This window comes from Lepisosteus oculatus, chromosome 3 (genome assembly GCF_040954835.1).
Source record: "Lepisosteus oculatus isolate fLepOcu1 chromosome 3, fLepOcu1.hap2, whole genome shotgun sequence".
Classification (NCBI taxonomy): Eukaryota; Metazoa; Chordata; class Actinopteri; order Semionotiformes; family Lepisosteidae; genus Lepisosteus; species Lepisosteus oculatus.
Window position 1 is genome coordinate 22,526,502 of NC_090698.1, and position 25,335 is coordinate 22,551,836.

At 35.9% G+C, this 25,335-nt stretch overlaps 1 protein-coding gene across 1 annotated transcript in view; it reads right to left on the reverse strand.

Annotated features, from left to right (window-relative positions):
* The window catches only part of kank1a (KN motif and ankyrin repeat domains 1a), a 79,107-nt gene extending 54,245 nt beyond the window's left edge, over nucleotides 1-24,862 (reverse strand). Inside the window, exon 1 of the mRNA XM_015340137.2 lies at nucleotides 24,634-24,862. The gene's annotated coding sequence lies outside the window, so the exon portion shown is untranslated. The remainder of the gene's footprint in view (nucleotides 1-24,633) is intronic.
* Nucleotides 24,863-25,335: the final 473 nt, after the last annotated feature.

Here is a 25,335-nt window from a genome sequence, read left to right on the forward strand (position 1 = left end):
TTATCAACTAATATACAACAATAAGGCTCACACCTGAAGAAGGCTCCACGGCCAAGACATTGTGTTTTCTTTCTTCTTTTTTTCAGCATGGAATAAACCTATTACTTGTTCCTTTGCAGCCTACGCATGCTGACACAGCTACCCACCTGAACAACTAATATACAACTACTAGAATGTTTCTGTTGTATAAAATAAGTTAACCCTTTTATCAGATAGGGTTCATTGATACAAGTTTTGACTAGCTCACTATCCCAGTATTTATTTTTGATGAAACAGTACAAGAAATTTTACAGAACTTTAAACTCTGTGCATGCAGCACTATTATTCATAATTCTCTCTAATGTATTGAAAAACAATCATTAACAAACCCTCTGTAAACTAACCTGGTCATCAAAGTGATATAAGTGTGAGTTCTACAGCTCTGCTGATCTTGATTTAACTGCACAGACAGCCCTAATTGACATGGAATGCTAGAAGTCATTAACTATTTTAATTGCTGGCTTAATTTGCTGGCGCTAAGATAGCAGATATTTATGCTTAAGTAAGAGGTGTGCAATTTGACCCTTTTTATCACAGTAATTTCTTAATTAGTTCCTAACTTAAAGAGATGTTAAACAATTAGCAGCTTGTTTTAGTTAAAAATCTCACATTACAAAAGTGTATTTCTTATTCTTCCAAAAATACTGAGATTGTAGGCTAAATAACTATAATAAGAGAATGGGTGCCTGAAGCCATTTATGGTTGCATGAGTCATATTTCCATGCATTGTGTTTTTCATATGATCAAGCTAAAATTTCATGGCATATTCATGTAGAAGTTAAGGGCAATAGCAATATGCAGTGCAGTAAATATCTTGCTGACAAATCTGAAATGTATCCTAAAGCTTTACTGCCACGAAACAATGCTTAGACATGATTTAATCTTTATCTTAAAGTATAATTGTATAATATTCAAAAGTGCACTATATAGTTAAATCTGCCAACAATACATATTAAACTACCGATGCCAGGTGTCTGAAAAAAGCCACCAAAATTATGACTGACCCCACTCACCCCAGTCACAACTTGTTCGTCCCCCTACCATCTGGTAGAAGGTTCCGGACATTCGAGTCGCACACAACCAGACTCCGAAATAGCTTCTTCCCCAGAGCCGTCAAGCTGGTGACCCCCCCACTCCCACCAACTAAATTATGATGTCTCCTCACTTCTTCCTGTACCACAAAACGACCGTACTCCTACACCACTACATACACCATACCTCTGACAATTGAATGTAAGCCGAACTTGAACTTAAAACTGTACTCAATTGTAGTAGTACTATTTGATAATCGCGGTATTATTTTATCGGACTGGTCCCATACTGTTGTTTACAGTGTTATTATATTTTCTGTCTATTGTCTTGTCTGCTGTTATATATATATACTGCACCATTATACAGACTAATGAGAAACACTTTTCATTATATCATGCACCTGTGTAAGTATAATGACAAATAAAGTGTTAAATCGAATTGAATAGAATAATGCCAGGCTGACGGTCTAATAATTCCTAATTAAGATATAGTACAAAGGTTCTTTAAGACCACAGATGAAGTTAGCAAATAATTGCCTTGGATTTAGCTTTAAAAAGCTTGAGGTCTTCAACATGTGATAACTTTTCAATCACCTTTACCAAAACAGTCAAATAGCACAACAGTGTCACTGAAGACAAATATTTGTTGAACATTTAGGTGGAAACAGCTGAAAAAGTAACTACAGGCATAAAATCCTTTCATCTGTTTCTCCTGCTAAGTGTTTGTCCAGTCGCAGACAGACTGCAAGCACTTGAGGAAAAACAAATCTTTCTACCAAATTGAAACAGAGATCTTGCAAGGATTACCAAAAAGGCATCCGCGCTATTTTGGGAATGTGGAGAATTTAAACATTAAAGAAGAGCATCATGCAGATTCATTTTTTATAATTATTTTAAATTGCAAGGAAAATATAAAGACAAATCCCAAAACACAATGAGACATGCTGTGCACTGTAACAGGTGATGTATGATAATATTATGGTTCCTTCCAAATTATAATGAGCAATTCATATGTATGAATTTAATCTGCACTTACTTTCTTACAAAAGGTCTACAGAATACAGGAGGAAATGTGCTTTTTATAAGACATTAGACATTCTGCATCACAGAACAGATAGAGCACCAATGATGGCTAGGGAGAATTGAAGCCTCCCTTTGTATATTACATAATGTCTAACAAAGTGTATGAAACCTGAAAGGAACTTGTGACTAATAAGATTTTTGAAAATAAGGTGGCTTCACAAAGCAAGGCAAACAAAACCCTCCAGTTACAATACTACAGAGCTAAATATACAACGACAAAATGTCAAAATGACCTTCTGAGTTATACAAGCACCAGATTTAAAACAAACATGAAATTTTAGTGTATGTGCAGAACACTATGCTCACAAAAGACAAACCTACAGAAAATGCAGAGTTAATCCACAGTTCAGTGGGATATTCACAGACAGTTAGGAAATGGAACATTAAACAAAACCACTGAATTAGGTTTTTAGTACCCTATACAGTAAAAGTAAGTGACTCATTAAAACTAACACTCTGTTCATTCTGTGTTAATCAGAATGTTTAATGTGGCATACACAATTTTACTGGCAATAATAAAATAGGTCATACATAGGAGCTTAGAACCTTGTGAGATTGAACATCCCCTGTAAACACAAGAAAAGCACTGTAGTTGCCACTGCATTTCTGGGAAAATCTCTCAATGAAGTATTTTCAGATTTAAAAAAAATAGAAAATAATGTCGACCTCTTAGGCCATTCCTGTAATCCAGGCTGCAAATATTTTTTTAAGTCTAGGGACCATTTTACAAAGCTTAAATATTAGGAAAAAATAACTGGTTTATTCACTAAGATGGTCTCATTGCAGATGGTGGGTCTAAATGCAACAAATTCATTTAAACTACTGAAGAAACTTCACCATAATCAATGTGAGGTTGAACAGTATAATAGTTTGTCTACTCTTAATAGACCTTTAGTCAATTAAGAAGAAATTCCCAGGTACAGTGATGACCTAAGAGTACCCATTTACACAGAAGGGCACTTAACTGAAGCAACCTGAATAAAGTACCTTCCTCAAGTGTACAACAGCACTGTCTATAACCTTCTAGTCATGACCCTTAATCACTAATGCACAGTATAATGCTTTCAAGGGTAGTACAGTATTAAATATTAACTAAAAACACATATTAAAGTTAATCCTATTCTTATTTTTAGATTATTTTTGGGCTACAAATTAGTGTCATACAAAAAACATGTAAAAAATAAAACTTATATACACACAAAGAAATGTTACAGAAACCACCTTACTGCTGAGTAAAAACAGAATGTTTCAGTAGATGGTGCTTATGCAGAAGACTGAATACTGTCCACCTGCAATGAATAGCCTAATTACAAGCAAGCCTGAGAGTTAAAGACAACAAAAAAAGATAGGATGAGCCTTCTCTGATCTCTGTCCCAATTTTCTTGTTTAAAAGTAGCTGCAAGCAGATAAATAATTCAAGATTAATATAAACCCTTTTTTTAAAGGATCCCATGGAGTCAGTTTCAACCACGTAGCTAAAAAGATGGTTCCAGATTTTTTGTTGGCGAATCTCAAACTCAATGTCAAAACTTTGTCAATCTGCTTAAATTGAAGACCTTGTCTTACTTGAACCATAAAAAACACTGTTAGATAAAAGAGCTTTCATCCCATCTCATGGTGACATGGATAAATCCTTTATCCATTTGTTTGCTTAATTGTTCCTAAGACAGCACCTGGCCACACAACGAAGAGCCCTTTGCACAGGGATTTGGAACACAGCCAGGTACTTCGTTTCACGTTTCTTTCAGGCTTTCTATTAATTTGCTCTTGCTGACTGATGGATGATATTTAAACATGAAAAGGATTTTTTTCAACACGCCTAAAAGAAAAATCACATGAAAATAATAATCAAATATTTTAGAATTTGGCCCCGCATCGGTTTCTAAACACTACAATGCTGAAATACTATCTCTTCATCAAGAGTAGCATATATTCTAAATGCTTGTCTCCTTAAGGGAATGAGAATATACTGTATCTGCACCTCCTTTAAAGATGTTCAAGAATAATTTACTGCTACAGTAAATCCTGAAGTTAGTAATATTACTACAGCTAACAGTATTTTCCAGATATGCACATATGATTTAAAATGTTATGCAATTATTCTGATTTGAACTCATTACTTCACATTATAGAACACATCATCTGTATCCTAAAGCATTTACATTCATTCACACTGAAGTGAAACAGAATATTTACATTTTAATACACACTACAGTTTAAAAGAAACTTTTGGAAACCTACTGACATAACATGCCAATCTCAGGAACAATGGTACAGTGTGCAACTTTCCATTTTTAAGTGATCACCTTCTGTGTCTATATAAAGACTTAGAATGCATGATTCTAACGATTCCTAAAATTTTCTTGAGAAGAAACTTAATTGAAATGATCTGACATTACTGTAACTGAAAATCAAAACACTGCAATGTGTAAAGAAAATCAAATGTCATGTGCTTTAATCTATAGTAATTACAAAATGTTTCACAGCAAGTATGCTTTGTTATATTATATGAATGAACATTTAAAGTACAATTATGAAAGCTTGGCTAAAAAATATAGCTCAGTCAACCACATCACCACAAAAATGGTTTATTTCAGCCCTAGGGTGATACATTCTTGTGAAGAGTAAACTTTCACATCATTGTAATTTATAAGCATTGAGCAATAATGAAGTTCTTCTGGAACAGTAAGATTCCATGTAAAATAACACAAGGTCAGCAAGACATCACAAAATAACAATATGCCCCTATATGAAACTAAACATTTTTAACACTCTGTATAAAATCAATGAATTGCAATTTGTAAAGTATAAATACATTTATGGGGCACATTTTATGAAATCATTCTTTCATTAGATCAATTTCAGATCTAAAGGGAAAGTGTAAAATGACCTTAAATCCTCAAATACAAGTAACTGGTAACTATTGTTCTGGGATAGAGAAATGTCTTTCATTCTCAAAAAGAGTTTTTTATTCTGAAAAAAACTTCAGACTTCTGTTCAGCAGTCAAAATTCTGGAGGAGAAAAAGAAGTCAAGCAAAGGCTAAGTACACAACGTCTGGCCTCACAAGATCCAGTAGTTTATGATTTTACATTAAGGAACCTTCTATTTTGGTAGAGCACAACACCGCCAGTTTTTAATTGTTCTATATACTGTAAAATGTTTCGCAAACACCACATAAAAGGGCTGTGTTACATACCACAAATACACTTTAAAGATTTCTCCTCTACCATAATATCACTACCAAAGTCAATTTTTCAAAAAGGCAGACCCAGTGATGTAAGAAGAATGTCAGAAAGTACATTAACATGGAAACCTGTTACCTAGGTGAGGCTTCCCCCTTCTTTGCAAAAACAGAAACCTGAGATGGGCAGTATCTGTTGTTCTTGGTCATAGATGAATAAACACACACCGCCACACTGAACCTCACTACAGAAAGCAGCCATTGCTACAAACATCTGTCTGGGTCAGTGTAGCTTACATAACTTAAAGCTGCCTCTTGGAGCTTCAGATCACTTTACTTTTGTGACTCGGCACATAACAAAAAAAAATATTTTAGGAACAAACCAAATCAGAATGAAGGTAACAAAAAGAGAAAATGCTTGGAAGAACCAAACCATACCTGATTTGAAGGCACAGGCAACACTACTCATTCCTTAATCTACTTCCTAGTCACATTTTAAGATGTTATGTTTATGTTGTTTATTTTAATGTTTCAGTGGGGGGTTGCACCAGTGTGCTCACACCTGAAGACTCAAGAGCCGAAAGCGTCTTCATCATGGAATTAACCTTTGCTTGTTCCTACTCACAACTAGCTGTCTAAGCTATCCATTTAAGATGTAGTTTTTTAAGCCTTTTCTCTCTTGGCAGATTTTTCAATGACAGAATTCACCATCAACTCAGAACATTTTAAGTAACTAATAGTATGTTGACACTAAAGAGAGAAAATCAGTTTTAGTGATGTTAAGGAATGATTTACCTGATCATTTGTCTGCATGCAGCCATCTTACATTAAATTGCTGAGCATCTTGAAAATAATTTTATTTTCACATTTTATAAGAAGAAACACAGGCCTAATTGTACTGCTCTATACTGAAAGTTTGGTTTTAAACTTGGAACAAATTTTGCTTTTCATTCCACGTTAAGAGATTAAAAGGTCTTTGCAGAACATAGAAAAGCAAATCTTTTACATGTTTGTTCTTAACCAACCTAACACTGTTCAGTTTAACAACTTAATCCGAACCACAGCCATACGTCATATCGAATCATTAGCTAAATTAAGATTTTCCTGGGAGACACGATTGAAGGCTGACACAATCACTTCAAGAGATAAACACTCTCTCATGCTGAAGCAAACTTTATCCCAAAAACCACAGTAAACAAAATGTAGCCAATATTAGCTCTCCCACCTTAGGAGTAATAAACCGCAGTCTCCAGATGATCATGCTGAACTGTTAGATTAACAGTAATTCATTCTGAAATAACACTTAAAAATCTGTAAAGCATTTCAGTGTTCCATTATGATTTCATTTTTATACAGTACAAATAATGTTTTCACCACAGCTGGGAACAAGTCCATTTTTCGCTTAGATGGCACAGGGAATTTCATGTATGTTTCCCATTATCAGTGAAAAAACAGCTTACAGCTGCAAGAATGCAAATCTGCCAGCAGCTGCAGGCAAAAACTCGCTGCCCATGGAGACAGAATTTCAGCACTAAAATGAAATGCCCATTTCTTGGCAGCTCAGATTCCCTACTTTTGCGTATGAAGACAAATTTGTCAGGCATCTTTTTCCATCATGCTGAAAAAATGTGCAGTGTTCTTCTTCTTCTACTTATGAGCAGCAAAGCACAATTTCCCTTAACTTATTTTTCCATACACTGGCAGCAGAAAAAAGGTACAATTAAAAACTAATTACAGCTTTAGTTTTTTCTTGGAAAACCACAGTGCAACAAGAGATGTATCTGATGATACATTTCCGTATCTGTCTGAATTTGTATTGTATATCACTGTTCCTGAATTCATTATGACTGATGTGTGCTCACATGAAGTAAATGTATCACTCTTGCACACAAACTGAATTACAAAAATGAGTTTATTAAGCTATAAATGCTGTTTCCTATTTCCAGTCTTTAAGTCAATTTATTTTATTAGTTTTACATCAGGACATTAAAAACGAGTAATTTATTCAAATGATAGTACATGGAAAATTTGAATGAAAAAAATATAAAAAAAGAAAACACCTTTGCAACTTTGAATGCTAACCTTAACGGCTTCTTACGCGTCATAGAATCAAGAATATTGAATTTGAAAGAAAGTAAAGCTTGACAGTTTTTTTTTTTCTACTAAAGAAATACAGCAAGTTCATAACTCACCAAGATATGAAAAAACTGAAGCCAATCCTCCAAGGCTTCAAGTACATCATTTAATAAGCCATGCAACACAATGGTAACCTGAGCTCGCAGGGACAGAGACTGGTATCAGTCAGCTGAAATGTGAGGTAGCAGACAGCCTATGGGCTGGTTCTACATGCAAAACATCTACAATGTGGTTCAGTACACAGGGCTCCCAACATTCCCCAATTGCCATGGATTGAAGAGTCTGAAGCACAGGGAGAAATGTATTTCAGCTGTTGACAGTGTACATTTTAAAATAAGACTTAATGGGCAGTGCACTGCTGTTAAATTAAAACGTCAAAACTAATATGGAGACGGGGGCTATATTTTGTTGTTCCAAAAATTAAAATACCATTAAGAATCGTATGTTGCTATTTTCCTGAGAAATCATGAGAAATGAACAACTTTGTTACAGCAAACATTTATGTCTTGTTCTCTAAAGGTTCCACTCATTCCAGAGATTAAGAATTGTTTGCCTACATTTCATTTTAAGACCTACTATATACTGTAGTATCATCTAGATGAGTGTGCAATGGGAAATATTAGACTAGGTAATGATGCATTACATCTATTCAAAAAAAAAGTTTGTTTTTTTTTTACTTTCCACACAACTACCGTCAACAATATATGAAACAGCACGAGAACTCGAAGCTAATGCCATTTTCCCATTCCTTTCTTCGAACCTATCTGGGACTCTAAACAATAGGGACTATACATTCTTCAAAGGTACAGCTTTAGCTGTAGTGGCTAATTGGGCTCCCTGCTCCTTTTTTAAAATTCTGTCCTCACAGCACTTCATTCTGACAATAAGCGCTATCAAAACACTCAATTACAGCAGGCCCGGTCAAGCAATGTATTGAATACTTTCCCATAGGGCATCTTTTCAATCCAAGATAAAAAGGTGGTTTATTTTCTTGGGTTTGCACTGTGGCTTTTTGTGGTTCAAGCACACCCCTACAATGGCTTTCACTGTAGAGTCTCTGTTGAGACTGTACAGCTGCCTAAATGGAGAGCACTCCTCTATCATTTGGGATTCTGTTCACTAAAAATAATAAAAAAGAATCAAGGTTCACTGTAATGCACCCAACATTTATTTGGAATAGCTTGTAAAATGCAGTGCTATAGGTTACAGGTATGGTGAAGCTTTTAACTAGTTATTGACTCATATCTTTTCAAAATCCCACCAAAATGTATTTAATGTTAGAATTAAATATGAAGATATTGCAGCAGTAGTTTAAGCTTGCAAAATTTGGTTCTGATGAGAACCTAGACAGGAAGAGAGAATGGAGATACCATATGAAATAGAAAAAACAGACAAACCACATGCATTTTGACCTCAGAATAATGCCAAATTGCATGTAACATCCTGGATGTATACTGCAGTATGCCACAAGGTCTACCTGCTCCAACACTTCAAGTAGGACTGTTTTGAAAATGATGTGCAAAGGACTTTGGGAGAAAGTGTGTAGGTTGCCAAAGAAACTACTAAGCCATGCAGGCAGTTGAATTCAAAGATCATGTTACAATGCTATATCACTTAATGAAACATTAAAACTCTAATCCATAAAATAAGTTTCTCTTAAAAAGCTCAAAGAATTCAAAGCAGGCACTCAGAATGAGTATTTTCTCAACCAGGACATACAAGGCAGACAACCAAATGTGAAGTTTAACATAACTAAGTTTGTTTTTGAGCACTTAGTTTTCTATGACTTGAAGGCTATAATGTAAACTTAGGATAAGCAAGAAAATGTGGGTCTTGCTTAACTAAGTTGTTAGCATTATTTGAACAATCAACAATAGGAATGGATACAAAGAGAATGTGATGCAGTATACATAGAATTGCACAATGCTTTTAATGGGGTTAATCTTTTATGAAGAGTTTTACGAGGTAGTAGGTAATTAAGAAATGCTTGTATTTGAAAACAGTACAGATAGAATAATGCTCAAACTGGGGTGATGTAATTAGCAGAGAACCACATTAACCAGTATTGGGACATCTGCTCTTCCTAATTTAGACCAATAACCTAGATTCTGGTATATTTAGTAAATCAGTGGACTAGTAAATTGGTAGATAATCCTTAAATAGGCGGATTAGAAAACACTATGGTGCTGCAAAGGACATTCAAAAAGATTTTACAAAAAATTAAGACTGGGCAGTTAAAGTAGACAAAGGTCAGGCGTTAAAAATGCAAGTATTAAAAATAATTTTAAATATGAAAAACATGTTTCATATTCAAGAATGCAGACAATTAATAACAAAAATCTTAGGGTATAACTGAAAGTGTGGATGTCCATCACATTACTAAAAAGGAATTGCATCTCTGGAATCAGTCAATAAATAACTGCCTAAAAACAGCCGGCTCAATGTGATATACTGACAGGCTGTAAGAACACAAGGGAACCTGATTCAAGTGTTCAAAAGCCTCAAGGGAATTAACAATCAAGGGTGAAACACTAACTAGAGAACACAAAAGGCAACTACAAAAAAGTGAATCCCAAACTGAGAGCCAATGACCTTTTCTAATTTGATGATTTTGTTTACTTGTGATCTAGCACAGGAGTCTATAACGTTTATAAATGCTGGAAAATGTTTAGTATTTAAATGAACAAGAACTGGGGGATTTGATGAAGGACTCTTTCTTAAACATATGGTGGAAATAAAAGGCAAGATTAACTCAACCTGAAATATGAATATAACTGGGAAAAGCTGGGCTGTTCAATTTGATGCTGTTTATTTGGCATAGCTTAGTGCACAAAAAGGCACACCTATACAGTAAACCACAGATAAATGAGTGTTGGTACAGGGTGTAGCATGCATGTATGACCGAACATTACTACTGTCCAACTGTACAGGCCCTTACATACAGTAAGTAGCCCATCTGCATTAGAAAGAAAAACTGTAGACAGTGAACGGTACTTTCCTAGTAATACTGTTAATGCTTCTGTATCTATAATTTTACACCTTCTGACACACTGCAGCTTTTAACAGCTTCTCCCAGCTCTTAAAATGTTGGCACTTCAAAGAGAACTATAAATTCTACCGACAGACCAGGACCAGAATTGGGGGACACCTGCACTATGCACTATGCACCTGCACTCAGTTTGGGATTCACTTTTGTGTAGTTGCCTTTTGTGTTCTCTAGTTAGTGTTTCACCCTTGATTGTTAATTCCCTTGAGGCTTTTGAACACTTGAATCAGGTTCCCTTGTGTTCTTACAGCCTATCAGTATATCACATTGAGCCGGCTGTTTCTAGGCAGTCATTTATTGACTGATTCCAGAGATGCAATTACTTTTTAGTAATGTGATGGACATCCACACTTTCAGTTGTACCCTAAGATTTTTTTTATTAATTGTCTGCATTCTTGAATATGAAACATGTTTTTCATATTTAAAAAGATTTTTAATACTTGCATTTTTAACGCCTCGGCGGAGCGGTGGCTCTGTGGCTAAGGATCTGCGCCTGTGACTGGAAGGTTACTGGTTCAAATCCCGTGACTGGCAGAGGAATCCTACTCCGTTGGGCCCCTGAGCAAGGCCCTTAACCCCATCTGCTCCAGGGGCGCCGTACAATGGCAGACCCTGCGCTCTGACACCAAGCTTCTCTCCCTGTCTCTGTGTCTGTGTCTCCATGGAGAAAAGCTGGGGTATGCGAAAAGACGAATTCCTAATGCAAGAAATTGTATATGGCTAATAAAGAAACATTATTAAAAAAAACATTACATTATTATTATAGGATGAAGCTGCTCTTGATAATACATGGACAGAAATGGTTACAGAAGGTCTAGGGGTGTGCACTATATTGTTCAGTTTCATAATCCTTTCAATGGTTTACTTGAATGTAAAAATGTAAATTACTAATACATGCAAGTCAGTGTCCACATGTTTTAAAATGTGAAGGATTTTTAAGTTTCCAAAAGTGTCTGACTCATGACATACCATTAAATATGTAATATCAAATGCTTGGCATCACATCTGTAAGCAGAAGTGACGAAGCAAGAACAGAACCTGAACCACTGGAAAATGCACGTAATGGCACTCAGTGAACACTCACAGGATCTAATACTGAATGATGAAAGAAGATGTGTTAGTATTTCTGTTTGGTAGCTATTTCACTAATGTAACACATCAAAGAAATCAACAAGAAAGCTATAAATACTCTTTTTTCTTCTTAATAATAAAAGCTGTCAGTACACCTTCAATACCTTTTTCTTATAATAATACTGCATATTTAAACATTACCTTTGAAGTGCCCAATATTTTAACAAAATTCTTAAAAAACAGCAGCTATTGAAAGGACTTGTTAGGACTCTGACTTTACATATTTCACTTCCATGCAATTTTATTCCACTTTCAAAATGTTTTGCAATGATGGATTAATAAATCAAGAATTACTAGACTTGATGATAAAGATGGTTCAGTAACAGATTAATTTAACATTTTAAACACTAGTGCAAAAGGCCAGCTCGGAAAGCAGGATTAAATTGACCCTTTTCATTTGTAAATTACAATGTGTACCACAAATCCTAGAAACACCAGCAAGGAACTCCTGTCACTATTGTTACTTTCAGTAGTTACTTATTCCCAGATTTATTTTACATCATCGTCATGGAAGAAAGACAGGCAATATGGTCATGGAGCTGACCATTATTTTGAGGGGGGTTCTGCTATTACATTCTGAGATACCTAGAATCTTCACTGTAGCTCAGTATTTTAAAATTGAAGCTATACTGAAGCTGTACCCCAGTCTTCATAATCCACCAAAACAATTCTTGTACCTCACTAAAACAGCAAACTACTCAGATAATGGTAGTTTGATGAATTTTCATGTGTTTAGATATATTCATAAAGTAAAGTAAACCACTCAACAACTCATCTGAATTTGGGGTTTTTACAGAGCCATGGTTGCACTGCCAGTAAATCTCAAAATGTAGCTTCATAACACTTCAGCTCTGACTTCTATGCTACGTGCTACCACAAAAAAGGTCCATTGTCAGTATTTCTTGACAAAATGACCACTCAGTCAAACTGGGAGTAACATTTCGAGAACACAAAAATGTAGACAATTTCTGAAATACAACACACATACTAATCTTTCCCATAAAACGCTTTTCAAATTCATTTTTCTCATATATATTTCAGTAATTAAAAAAATAAAAGGAATGCAGCAATTAATTGAAAATATCTGTCAGAGTCAAAAGGTCCACATACCAATGTTTCAATTGCCATTGTTACTTGGAGATTGTAGCTTTTGTTTTCAGCCATTACTCAATTCAAAACAATTGATCATCTCGGGTTTCAAGTAAAATGTAACAGGACACAGCTTTCAAACACAATTGATTTAAATATTAAGAAAATAATAAAAAGTATTTAATTTTCAAAAGTTAAAATGATATTCCCATAAAACATTAAATGCAGTGTAATTTGGTATCATATAAAGTATATAATGTGTGGAACCCATTTATAGAGTCGCAGGTAATCAAAGTGTTTTATTAAAACTGCATAAATACAGGATTAATACAATGGTGTCCCGACATTTGTCACTAGATTGTACAGAGAAAATTACATTTTAGTGTTTTTAAAGTTATTCTGTGTTACATTAATTAAAAAGAAAAAGAATAATTTTGAAACCATTTGCTTGCAAATTTTCAAAAATTATTTCAGTGAAGAGAGTAAGTTTGGCCAAAACATGACTCCGTTATACTAATATACACAGCATTCACCTTTTGTGTCAATGGTTTTAAAGTACTAATTAATTGGTTAATGTGACCTGAATGTTTAGCAGCACTTTTACAGGCCTAAACTGTTAATACCTTTTCTCTATACCATACAACCATGTGTACAGATTTAAAATGAATGCTATTTATTCAACTATGCATACAGTCACAGGCCCTAAAATATGCTCATACAGCACTGGCGTCAAAGAGAACCGAAAGTATATATCTACATTCTAGTATCTAAAACCTTAAATTGCCTCAAGATAGGAAACTTGTCTTTACAATAGAAAATACAGTACGTAAGAAGAGTAAATCTAGTGATTGATGGCTATGGAACACAAAACAGTGCTGATGACTTTACACTAGGGGTCACAAAGATATCCGATCTCAAGGCCTAACAGCTCCATAGAAACTGGACACAATGAGACAGAACTGTGCAGCCTACCCTCTTCCTTCCAGCATAAGGTAACATACAGCAGGAAATAATAATGTAATACAATAACGTAGTCAAAACCTAAGCATTATCATAGCTTTGGAAGAGGCACAAGGACTGATTATTTTACAAGAAGAGGCATCAGGCACTGAACTCACAGAATTGGCCACAGACAGCCCGGAAGTCCCAAGTTTGTAGTTTTTACAATTTATTTCATTCATACTGGCATTCCACCTCGTTTACATGGATCCGACACAGCCACTCTTGTGCATCCTTAATCTTGGGCTATTTAATTTACAGTTTGGAAGGCTGGAACACTCTATGGGACTCCATGAAATCTGGACATAACAGAAAAGCCACTTGAAGCAGATTGGTCCTTAATTCTTAAATCATTTCCTCTGACAAGTGCCACAGTTTCAGGGTTAATCTACTAACTCAACCAGAGCTACCTGTATCATTCAACCCTTTCAAATCTCCCCCACAAAAATTCACCTGGGAGGACTGAGGTACACGGAGCTCAAAAATACTTGCCATTCTTCATGGTTTTTTTTTTAAAGGTGCCCTTTGACCAGACAAAGGTTACCAAAAGCTTAGAACTGACCTTGACTATAAAAACACCCTGGACTCAAATTAGATGTTAACGTCATGAGCTGTTTTACCAGGTCAAAGTATTTTCTAGCAAATTCTGAGTGGTTTAGGAAACAAAATACCCCTTTCCCAACTGTTCTGGCATGGAATGACATAATCCAGTGAAGTGCCCACATAAACATTCTTTGCATTATATTTTTGCTGAGCAAAATATTCTCTCCAATATTATTTATCTACAATATGCACTATTAAATCTGTAAAACCAAAGCAGTCCATTTATACTAATTGTAGATTTTAAAAAGCCTAACTGCAGAATCCAGTAAGCTTTGGTTTAATAAGACATTCTTTAATTCTGCCAGGGCTTTGATCAGCTAAATAATTACTTCCTGTGAAGAGTTTTGAGCAAGCCTGGCCTCTTGCCAACAGACTTGGATTCCCTGTACACTACATGCAAGTGTAATTTTGAATCGTTACACTCCACCAAGACCTTTGCAGGAAAAAAAAAGTATGCTGGCAGACAGCTTAAAAGCACACAAAAAATGAAATGATTAAAACACCAAAGAACGCTGTGGTTTAATCTCTTGACACAGAAGAACAACTTTCAAACTAAATGAACTCCATATATGAAGTACATTGCTGTGTGGGTATGGATGGCATTTCAAGTGAACTCACAGGGGGCAGTTTGTCCAAGACAAGCCAATTGCAGATGAAAAACCACAAAATAGCAGAAATGTTAACATGACACACAGCAGACATTTGCGGGTGTCATAGGTAGGCTATGAAACCTTGTCTTGACAAGTATTTACACTGCATTTTTCACAACAAGCAGATTAACATGAACCACTTCATTAGAGGCACTGAAATTTGTCACCTAACAGACAACCACACGTATACAAGATACAAGACATTTTCCCATATAGTTCATGCTGCGTCAGCATGCGTAGGCTGCAAAGGAACAAGTAATAGGTTTATTCATGCTGAACAAAAGAAGAAAGAAAACACAACTTTTCGGCCGTGGAGCCTTCTTCAGGTGTATATTTCACCTCATGTGAAAAGCAAATAATACCTGGCTTACCAAAGAACAGATTTACAAGAAATAGATTCTTGCATTGCACAGAAAATTATGAAAATGTCAAACATATCTTTCAATTCACAGAATTCTAGTCAATTGCATCTTGTAATAATATTTAATTACCATAAAATGTCATAGGGTAAAGTGGAAGAAATCTCATCAGCTTAATGCAGTCCAACTCTGGTTTTAAAACTATGCTTAACTATTTAGTGTTGCACTTGATGAGTGCATAGATATACACGCCATACTGTGATTCTTGCACTGTGACTCAGACGGAATTCGAGAAGCACTGTGCTGCCTAAAACCCATGGCACAATTACAGGGGAAAATGTCAATCATTTTGAGGAAAAAGGAAGGTATGAGCCTGAGATTAGAGAACACAGGAAGGGAAAGCAAAGATAAGGATCCCACTAAATGGATAAATGGACATGCACGTTAACTTATTAATTTTAGGTATTTTTATATTGAATTTATTAATCAAAATGTAAGAAGGACTATTATTGACATTAAAAAAAGTATCAGTGTCAATAAAATCTGTAAAAAAACAGTGCAAAAAAATAAGCCAGCTCTTGGTATGCCCCTTCTGAAAGGTTGCTAAACCCTGGTCTAGGGTGATCACTACCAGAAATATCTAACCTGCTAAGACATCATAGCCAAATGCTGATCATGTTGATCATGATAACTCTATGATCGAAGAGTCCCCAAGTTACATCACTTCTCCAGAACTGACATCATCATGTTCAATCTTCATGATCGATTTAGCAATGCCAGTTACATTGAGTCAGAGATGCAAGGTCATGACAACCCACTCATTAGCAGCTTAGCAGTGAGGAGGCAGCTAAACAGTCAACATTTTCAAGCCAGATGATTTTGCGGGTGTGTACTACATGCCAATGTTAATCAATGCAGAACGAGGTTATATGATCAATACATCAGGCAAAGCCAAGCCCTCTTTAGGGATGAATCATGGGTATGTCTCAACCAACCTGACAGATGTCTATGCATGTGGCACAAGTACAGAGTGAAATGCTAATTGTTTTATCCATTGTACCCAACAATGGAAACATCCAAGCATGAAGGTCTGGGCAGGAGTGTCTAGTTGAATCTGAACAGCAAATGTAGTGACTGATGGCATTCAAACTCTTTAGAGATCTCTATCTGCCCTTCCTGATCATCCTGAAAAATTTCCTCATCTCGCCAGTGTGAGTAATTATGCCTTAAAGGCCAAACTCACTGGAGCCCCATTGAATATTTGTGGGATGTCAAGGCTGTATGAAAGGAATGGCACACAATCCCACAAGACAGGATCCGCGAACTGGTACAAATCATGTAACAGACATACGGCATGCATTACAGTGCCACATGCTTGTAGCCCGTGACTCTGTCAACTGATCTCCCGTTGATGACTGTTATTCAGTATAAATACACATCTGCTCGATAGAATATCACTGGACCTGTTGCAAAAAAAGATTTTCCTGATATCGCCTCTGTGAATTTTATGCACTTTTATGCAAGATATTTTCCCCACTCTGTATATTTCTAAAAGATGAATGGAATTAAGAAATTTAAGTCTATTTTAAGCATCTCATTTGGTGATATAGTCAAACAGTGAATCTATGGAAAAAAAAAACTAATACTGATTCATACTTGTGTACTTGTGTAATCTAACCACATTTTCGACATAGATTCTAAGCCAGCGGACCAACAAAACTCCTCCGTATTTATTTCTCAAACCATAGCAAGATAGCCTAATTTTTGTTTTTGGCAGAGGGATTACAGAGTCAAACCAATGGCATTGGCAGATTACATAAGCAAACAGTTCTAACAGAGCAGCAAAGTGGAAGTAATTTTTATTAAACAAACACAGGCAAAGGGAACCGTTTTATAGCTGGAACCAGGAGTGACATGTCCCCTTGTGCTGAAGGATGAGCTTTGATCAAAACCTGTGTACTTCACTTCACAGTAAGACACAAAGTGAGACACAGCTTCCATATGTCTCTTATAATACTAAAACGTGTAACTAGGAATGTTTCTTTAAACCTGGTATCTGATAAACTCTTATAAATCTTCCAGAATTTACAACTGACAACATTTGTTGACTGCTAAATGTCTAGGATGCAAGTCTTTGCATTATGTAGAGACTTTAAGATTTTAATAAACTCAGAAGAGCAGATGATTTATGTTTGCATAAAAATTAAAAAAAAAAACTGGCCTGCAAATACTGTATATACATTCCAATAATTGAAAATGATCCTTTAGGAATGTATGCATAACACCAAGAATGCAACATAATTCAGTGAAAATAAGGCATTTTCTTTTATATATTAAGTTAAAAGTGATTCAGACATTTCAGAAATTAATATAAGAATGGTTACAAACTACAGGAAGTCATTTGGTTGATCCAAATAGTAGGATGGTAGTAGGAAACTTATCCAAGGATCTGAACTATGTTTTTTAAAGAACTGAGGGTATCTGCCTCAACATGAATAGGTAGCATGTTCCATACTCCCACAACTCTTTCAGTAAAGAAAGGCTATTGGATTCCAATTCCACATAGTTCCCTCTGGTTCATGTTTCAGTATAGTGTACACATATAGTGTGAAGATGTGATTAACCAACCCTAAATCTCTATATGCCCCCTCAAAAAGGAAAAGTGCTGGAACAACTACATGTACTTTAATTTGAATGGCTCAATATTTTCATATTAATAAAGTATCACAGGGTTGCACTGGATTTGCATTTACTGAGGAATAAAGCCAGCGTCCTGTTTAATCCTGGGAAACTCTACAACTTCACAGGATTCTTTGTGCACTATCTTCTGAAAACCACAAAACTCTAAGCTGCAAATAATTGGCAGCCTGTGGATAGCTATCTGAAATCCAAAGATTATAAATCCTCTGTTATGGGAATTTAATTCATTGCTATCATTTTTATTTGCTTCTGTCTGAAAGAAAGAGGTGGCTCAAAAATTACTTCTTACTGACAGATTTTAGCATGTGTCTTGTGCATTATGTCTGAGATGGACTCTTTTCCCATCTCATTTCAATACTCCCCACAGCAGTTTAATGTACACAGATGATAACGCTCAACTCCAAACAATTCTTTTCAGCATCAAATAATGATGCTATTGTTAGCATTCTGTACACTATTTCAGACTATAACCAAGTAATCTAGGCAGTGGAGAAACAACAGTAAGACCAAGCTTACATCGATATAGCAACAGTGCACCCCAGGAGATAAGCAATGGCCTCATTTTTACTAAATAATACGTTTGCAAACCATCAACGTAAACACCTGAATCACTAGGAGTACCTACCATTTCTAAATTATTGCTTTTTGTTTTCATAAAACATGCTTAAAAACAACAATCCACTGGCCTGTAAAATTGCTAAATTTGCAAACTCCAGATTTCCAGAACTGGAGTTATTTTATTTTAATCTGCACCAAAATGTAGGAGGATGTATTTTTTAATAAGTACTGGTAGAACTGTTTCTGAATGTAATGACCTGAGGTACTCAAGAATCTTAAAAAAAGTGTAACAAGACTCCCTTTAGTATCATATGACTACAAAAATGTTAAAGTTTAATAAGGAGTTGTAATTAAGTTAATGAGTTTTTCATTTTTAAACCATTATTTAGCAATACTACCCATTTTTAGAACATTAGAAAGACGTTCGTAAAAAAAAGAAGTGCTCATATATCATCTGGCAATCACAACAACATGCACACATCAACAATTCAGAGACACCTAGGCATCATGCCTTCAGGACATAAGAAAAGCTGGAGGCCCAAGAGAAACTAAACTACTACAGGGAAAACTTAATAATGGCACAATGAAGTCACCCCGCACATAATTGTACCCAGTACCCATGTTCTATAAGGCAACAGTGTCAAGTCCCACAAAACTGTGCCATCCACTATTAGAATACATGCCAGTTGCTAGACACTCAGACTCAAGCCCTTCATTCTTGTTCTGCATAAAAGAACCATATCCTTAACAGACTTTCCACATTAGATGTTAAGACTGCTCAGAATTGTTACTGCACTGCTATCATTATTTGTCTGATCAAAATGGGTGCTATTAGCCTAACCTTCAGGATATACTGTATATAGGGTATACAGCAATAACACTATAAACTATACACCTCACCACAACATTTTCCTTTACTTACAAACTAATCAAGGTTTCTGTTGCACAATCTTAAGTGAAGTGCATGACACAATTCTTGCAAGCTACTTGTCCAAATCCCACAGTGAAAAAGTTATAATCCAAGTGTTGTATTTTGTAAGAAAAATGTGGGCAGAAACCAGAGCTTCTGTTCCATGTGGTAATTAAATAGGATTTAACCCCTTTGTAAAGTGGTTTGGAATTTAACAGTCAGAGCCAAATTCCTCACGAAAAAAAAACAGTGGTCATGACTGAGAAATTTGTCACACTAAATCCCAAATGCCACACAATAACATGCTCCTACAGAAAACGACAATCTTAAATGCTTTATGATTAAGAAATAATCTTTGCCTCTGTAAGGTTCTAGGTAATAATGCATACCATAATCTCTGCATTATTAGGTTTAGCATGTCACAGATATTTTTCTAGCTCTCAACAATAAATAATCCATAGCAAATGAATAAAAGTTGTATCTCTGAATTAATAACCAATGAAACACTGTCAAATAGAGAGACCGTCAATTATTTAATAATTATTTAAATTGTAAAACATTTAATTCAAAAAGTAGGTCATACACTCATGCACTAAAATAGTTTTGGCTTTGGAGTGGACACTGTAGTATGTAATCTAAGAGATAATCACAATGATCTTGCATAATTTGCAACAATGGATCAATATTGTTAATATGGCTCAATGTGCCAACTGTTAACACTTCCCAATTGTACTGACCTTATTTGGTAGTGGACCACAGTTGACATTCTCAGGCTGTTCCTAGGGAAATGAGTTCTCTAATGTTTAACAACATTATCATGTAATAATTAACTTAGTTCCTTTAAGATCTGATGCTTACAGTACCCTCCAGAGTTACTGGCAGCTTTTGTAAAGATGAGCAAAAAAGGTTATGAAAAAATGGCTTTGTTGTTTTCAGCTTGCTCTTACACTGAAAATATGAGAGAAATCTAACCTTTCAGTGAGGTAAAATTTTTCAAAGAAAAAAAATCCTTATTAATTTTTTCTTAAACACACACGTCACAATTACTGGCACCCATAGAAATTCCTATGAAAAAAATCTAATTGACATATATTCCCATTCATATTTGACCTTTTTTAAGCACACCTAAGTCTTAAGGAACTCTTTAGTGGTCATCCATGACTTCCTGTTTCACTGGGGTTTAAATATGATGTGACACACAGGACAAACACCCTTAGTCATCCATCAACATTGGGAAGATCAGAGAATACACAAATGAAATGAGACAAAAGGTTGCTGACCTTCATAAATCACGCAATGGCTATATAAATAGCTTCACACCTAAAAATACCCATTTCCACTATTAGGGCAATAATTAAGAAGGAGCTGTGATGAACCTGCCTGGAAGAGGACGCAAGTGTATTTTGCCCCCACGCACAGTGAGGAGGATGGTTCAAGAGACAAAACTTTCTCCAATGATCACAGTTGGACAATACAGTTGGTTGAGTTGGTTGAATCCTGGGGTCACCAAGTCTCCACAACTACAATTAGACGCCACCTCCATGCCAACAAACTATTTGGAAGGCTTGCCAGAAGAAAGCCTCTGCTGTCGTTAAACCACAAACGTAAGCACCTGGAGTTCGCTAAACATCACTGGAACTTTGATTGGAACCGGGTTCTATGGTCAGATTAGACAAAAATACAGCTTTTTGGCAACAAACACCAGAGATGTGTGTGGCGTACAAAGAGTCAAGGTCATGCAGAAAAGAACCTTATCCCCACTGTGAAGTATGGTGGGGGATCTGCGATATTATCTTCCAAAGGCCCTGGGAATCTTGTTAGGATACATGGCATCATGGACTCCATCAAATACCAGGAGATTTAAGATCATAATTTGTCTGCCTCTGCCAGGAGGCTAAGACTGGGTAGTGGTTGGATCTTCCAGCAGGACAATGATCCAAAGCATACCTCCAAATCCACAAAGATATGGTTCACTGACCACAGAATCAAGCTTTTGCAGTGGCCATCCCAGTCCCCTGACCTAAACCCCATTGACCTCTGGGGTGAGCTGAAGAGGAGAGTCCACAAGCGAAGACTTTGGAGGACCTGTAGAGATTTTGTATGGAGGAATGGTCTCAGATCCCTTAATGTGTTGTCCCACCTCATCCAGCATTATAAGAGAAGACTCAGTGCTGTTATCTTGGCAGGGAGGGTGCACAAAGTACTACATGCAGGGGTGCCAATAATTGTGACACCTGTGTTTTTGAGAAAAATATTTCTTTGAATAATTCTACCTCACTGAAAGGCTAGATTTCTCTAATATTTTCAGAGTAAGATCAAGCTGATAAACCATAAAGCCATTTTTTCCATAGCCTTTTTTGCTCATCTTTACCAAGGGCGCCAATCATTCTGGAGGGCACTGTATACTGTCACATTAACACAAGTTAAATGTTTTTTTAGCATTTCGATCATTTTGAAAATTCACATTTACTTTGACCCTGCAGTCATCACAGCTTTTCATAAACCCTCATGTTGGTCTGATATTACAATTCTAAGTATGTTTCCTTTGACATAGTGTGGCTCTCAGCGGGTAAGCTACAATTGTCCCCGAGGTAGAATTAAAGAGAATGTACCAAGAACACCTAATGTATTTGTGGTATGCTTACACATCATGTACTGTTCACTTAGCTTTTTTTAGGGTATAACAAGTTACAAATAATAAGTGTATGGAACAAGGGTATTGGCTGTTGTCTGGATAGAACAAAATTAAAACATATAAACAACAAATTACACTTAATAAAATAAAGGTGTTTATAAATTGCTCCTCATTATTTTGGGGATTTGGCTTCCGCATGTTCATATGCATGCATTCTTAGTCATAACTGTTTTTATTGCATCCTAATATAAGCAACTTTCAGTGGCTGAAAGGTACAAAATGTATAATAAAAATGAACACAAACCCACTTACCCCACTACAGACTGGCTGCAACAAAAGTAAGCTTAAAAACAACCTCACCCCTACATAAGGCCCTGTCATTACATAATGACATAAATCAGAATATTTATACTCAATATAAGAAGGTAGTTTTACCAGCGTATTCAAAACTGTGTATTTGGCTTTCTAGGAATTGTAGTTGTAAGTTCCATTAAATAGGGAAATAATATACGGTTCTCAGCAGTTTCGCTAATGTGCAAAGAGAAAGAGAAACATTCTCCATCCATGTGAACAGGCAGAAGTGTACTTGGCACAGTTCCATGTGTACTCAAGACCCTTCTAACGGGAAATAGAAAACCGGAGGACATTTCCTCTGGAAGGTGCCGAGTACACTTGGCATGTACTGTAGAGTAAATCATACTTTTGACGCATGCCTGATGTGAAAACATCTTAGTGCTTCCATCTCTTCTTCTGTTGCCCTGGATATTGATGCATAAAATTTGTTGCAATAGCAGGTAAATTCCACTCACCTCCCCCCCAGTGGTTGCAATTAATTTCCTGTCTACAAAAGAAAGTCAAATGCTTTGTGCCAGTTTAAATTGTTAACTAGTGCTCCGCTACATTTTTAAAGCCAGCTTTTAATAGTTTGCATGACAAAAAACAAAACACGATGAATTCTTCAAAACAAATCATTTGGATGTCCAAAGACAAAACTGAACCATAGTATGGGCAAAGATGCATGTTTATGTTAGCAGTTGCTTTCAATTCCACTTTATATGATAAACATACTAAAACAGAAGTATCAGTAACTTCAAGCAGGTCTTTTGATCAACTTACTTATTCCAGTCACACATTTAACATGTCAAACACGAGGAAAAAAATAGAACAAATTATGTTGTAGAACAAATAGACAAATATCTTGAGCATGTATAAGAGTATGATGTGAATGATTCCTAGAGCTCCTATCTGAAACTTTGTTTTGGAATATTATGCATATCAAAACCCACAATCAACATAAAAATATGAAGATTCCAGAGTGTTCAAAGTGATTTTTAAAAGAAAAACAATTTTAGCTTCTAGAAGAACAATAAAGAAACATGTTTATTATTTATCTTTCCGTACAACCAAAACATAACCCATGAAATATTTTAACCGAGACTTTAAAATTGACTTTTAGTCAGCCTTTGAAAAATAACTACCTTTTTGAACGACGGCGTACAGCATCTTCGATCAGACAAGCGAAACACTGATTCTGAAATTTCAGTCTGAAGTCTCACATAAAACATAAAATAAATCTTCTATAGAAGATCTTAACAGTGGCGTTGACATTTCACAATACCTAACAATAAAAGCATGCGCTTTCAGTTCCTCTAATGGAAACATCTAATGGATAGATTTCATAGAGAAAAAGAACAAAAATAACTTTTAAAAGACCTCCCTAGGCTATAGGAGATAAGCAAAAAGAATGTGCCCACAAAATGACAATTCAATTGCTCGCAATGACTTCCTTTAAAAGCACTTTCCATTTTACCGCCGCCTCTCTTTTGAAGTACAGTAAATAGGCTTTTTAACTGCTGGATGTCAAGAAAGGGTGGCTCTTTGAAAACCGCAACACTAAAGACCCCACTCTCGGATTACCGAATAAAAACCTTTCTTTTTCTTGAGAACTAAACCCTGTATTTGGTTACACACTAAAATATAATGTTTCAAAAGAATTGACCCCTCCTCGTCAGCGAACACTAAAACAAAGTTCGCTTAAGTTTGTTTTACAAAGATAAAAGATGACGGTAGTTTTGCAATAGGTTTATGTTTTTAAAAAACAAGAACGCAAACGGAAAAAGAACAGGTGTTGTGGGTCAAAGTAATAAACGCAAAAAAAACCTTACAACACGCGCACCATTACACATTTTGCTACAAATGTAAGAAATTTCGTAAGTCAAATGTACTCCTACATAAAGAAATTCTTCAAAATATTGATTTTTCAGCAGTTCCGAAATGTATACGTGTATTTGTCGAGTCTGCTAAACGACTGCAATGGAAATACTGTATTTTCATATGTAATCGCTCCGAGCTTGCTGTCCTTACACATAAATATGAACGCAGTAACTTAGTGAAGGGAATCACGTAGGCTTTCTCAAGCAATATCCAGCACAATTTATTTTATAAGGCTTTGCTATAAACTTTACTGCGAAAGCTACTCACCTCGGTTGCAAAGCAAATCCACGCTGGAAAGCGTTTTTTTTTTCCCTTAACCTGTTATTTTTATAAATAAAACGTCGAGCACAAACCATGAGGAAGCTTTCTCATTGCTTGCAGATGCATGGCTTCAAAGATCACTACTGTCCGTAAAACTTAGGTTAGATCTTTAACTCACTTGCCGACTGTGTGTAACTCAACTCTTTGTAGTTTTCAATAACCACCAGTGGCTCCCTACTTCTCACACATGCGCAACATAAAATCGCCCCCTCCTGTGTGATCCTCAGCACTTCAACGCCGTGGGAAGGGGTGGTGCGCTATGAAGTGACGTGCACCCGGGAATCACAGGTATCCAAGAGCTCTCCTAGTGGTGCTTGGCATTGTCAGACATTGTATCAGGGTAAGCAGCTGAAGTCATTTTTTTCCTCTAAAACAATCAACATGGGCTTATCGGGGAGAATGCCGTTTTTTTTACCAAATACTGTGTTGCATTATCTGTGGCACAACACAATTTTGATAACGCTTGTGAAGAGAGAGCTGAAAAGGTTGTATACTGGAGAAGGATAACAGATTCAGGATTATGAAAACCAGGAACTGCAAGAGCTAAATCGAATACCATTAAGTTATTCCACGTCAGTTCTCTGAACTATTGTTTTTACTATAAATTATTTGTGTATGAGTCCGCGTGATTTTCAGAGAAAGACACAG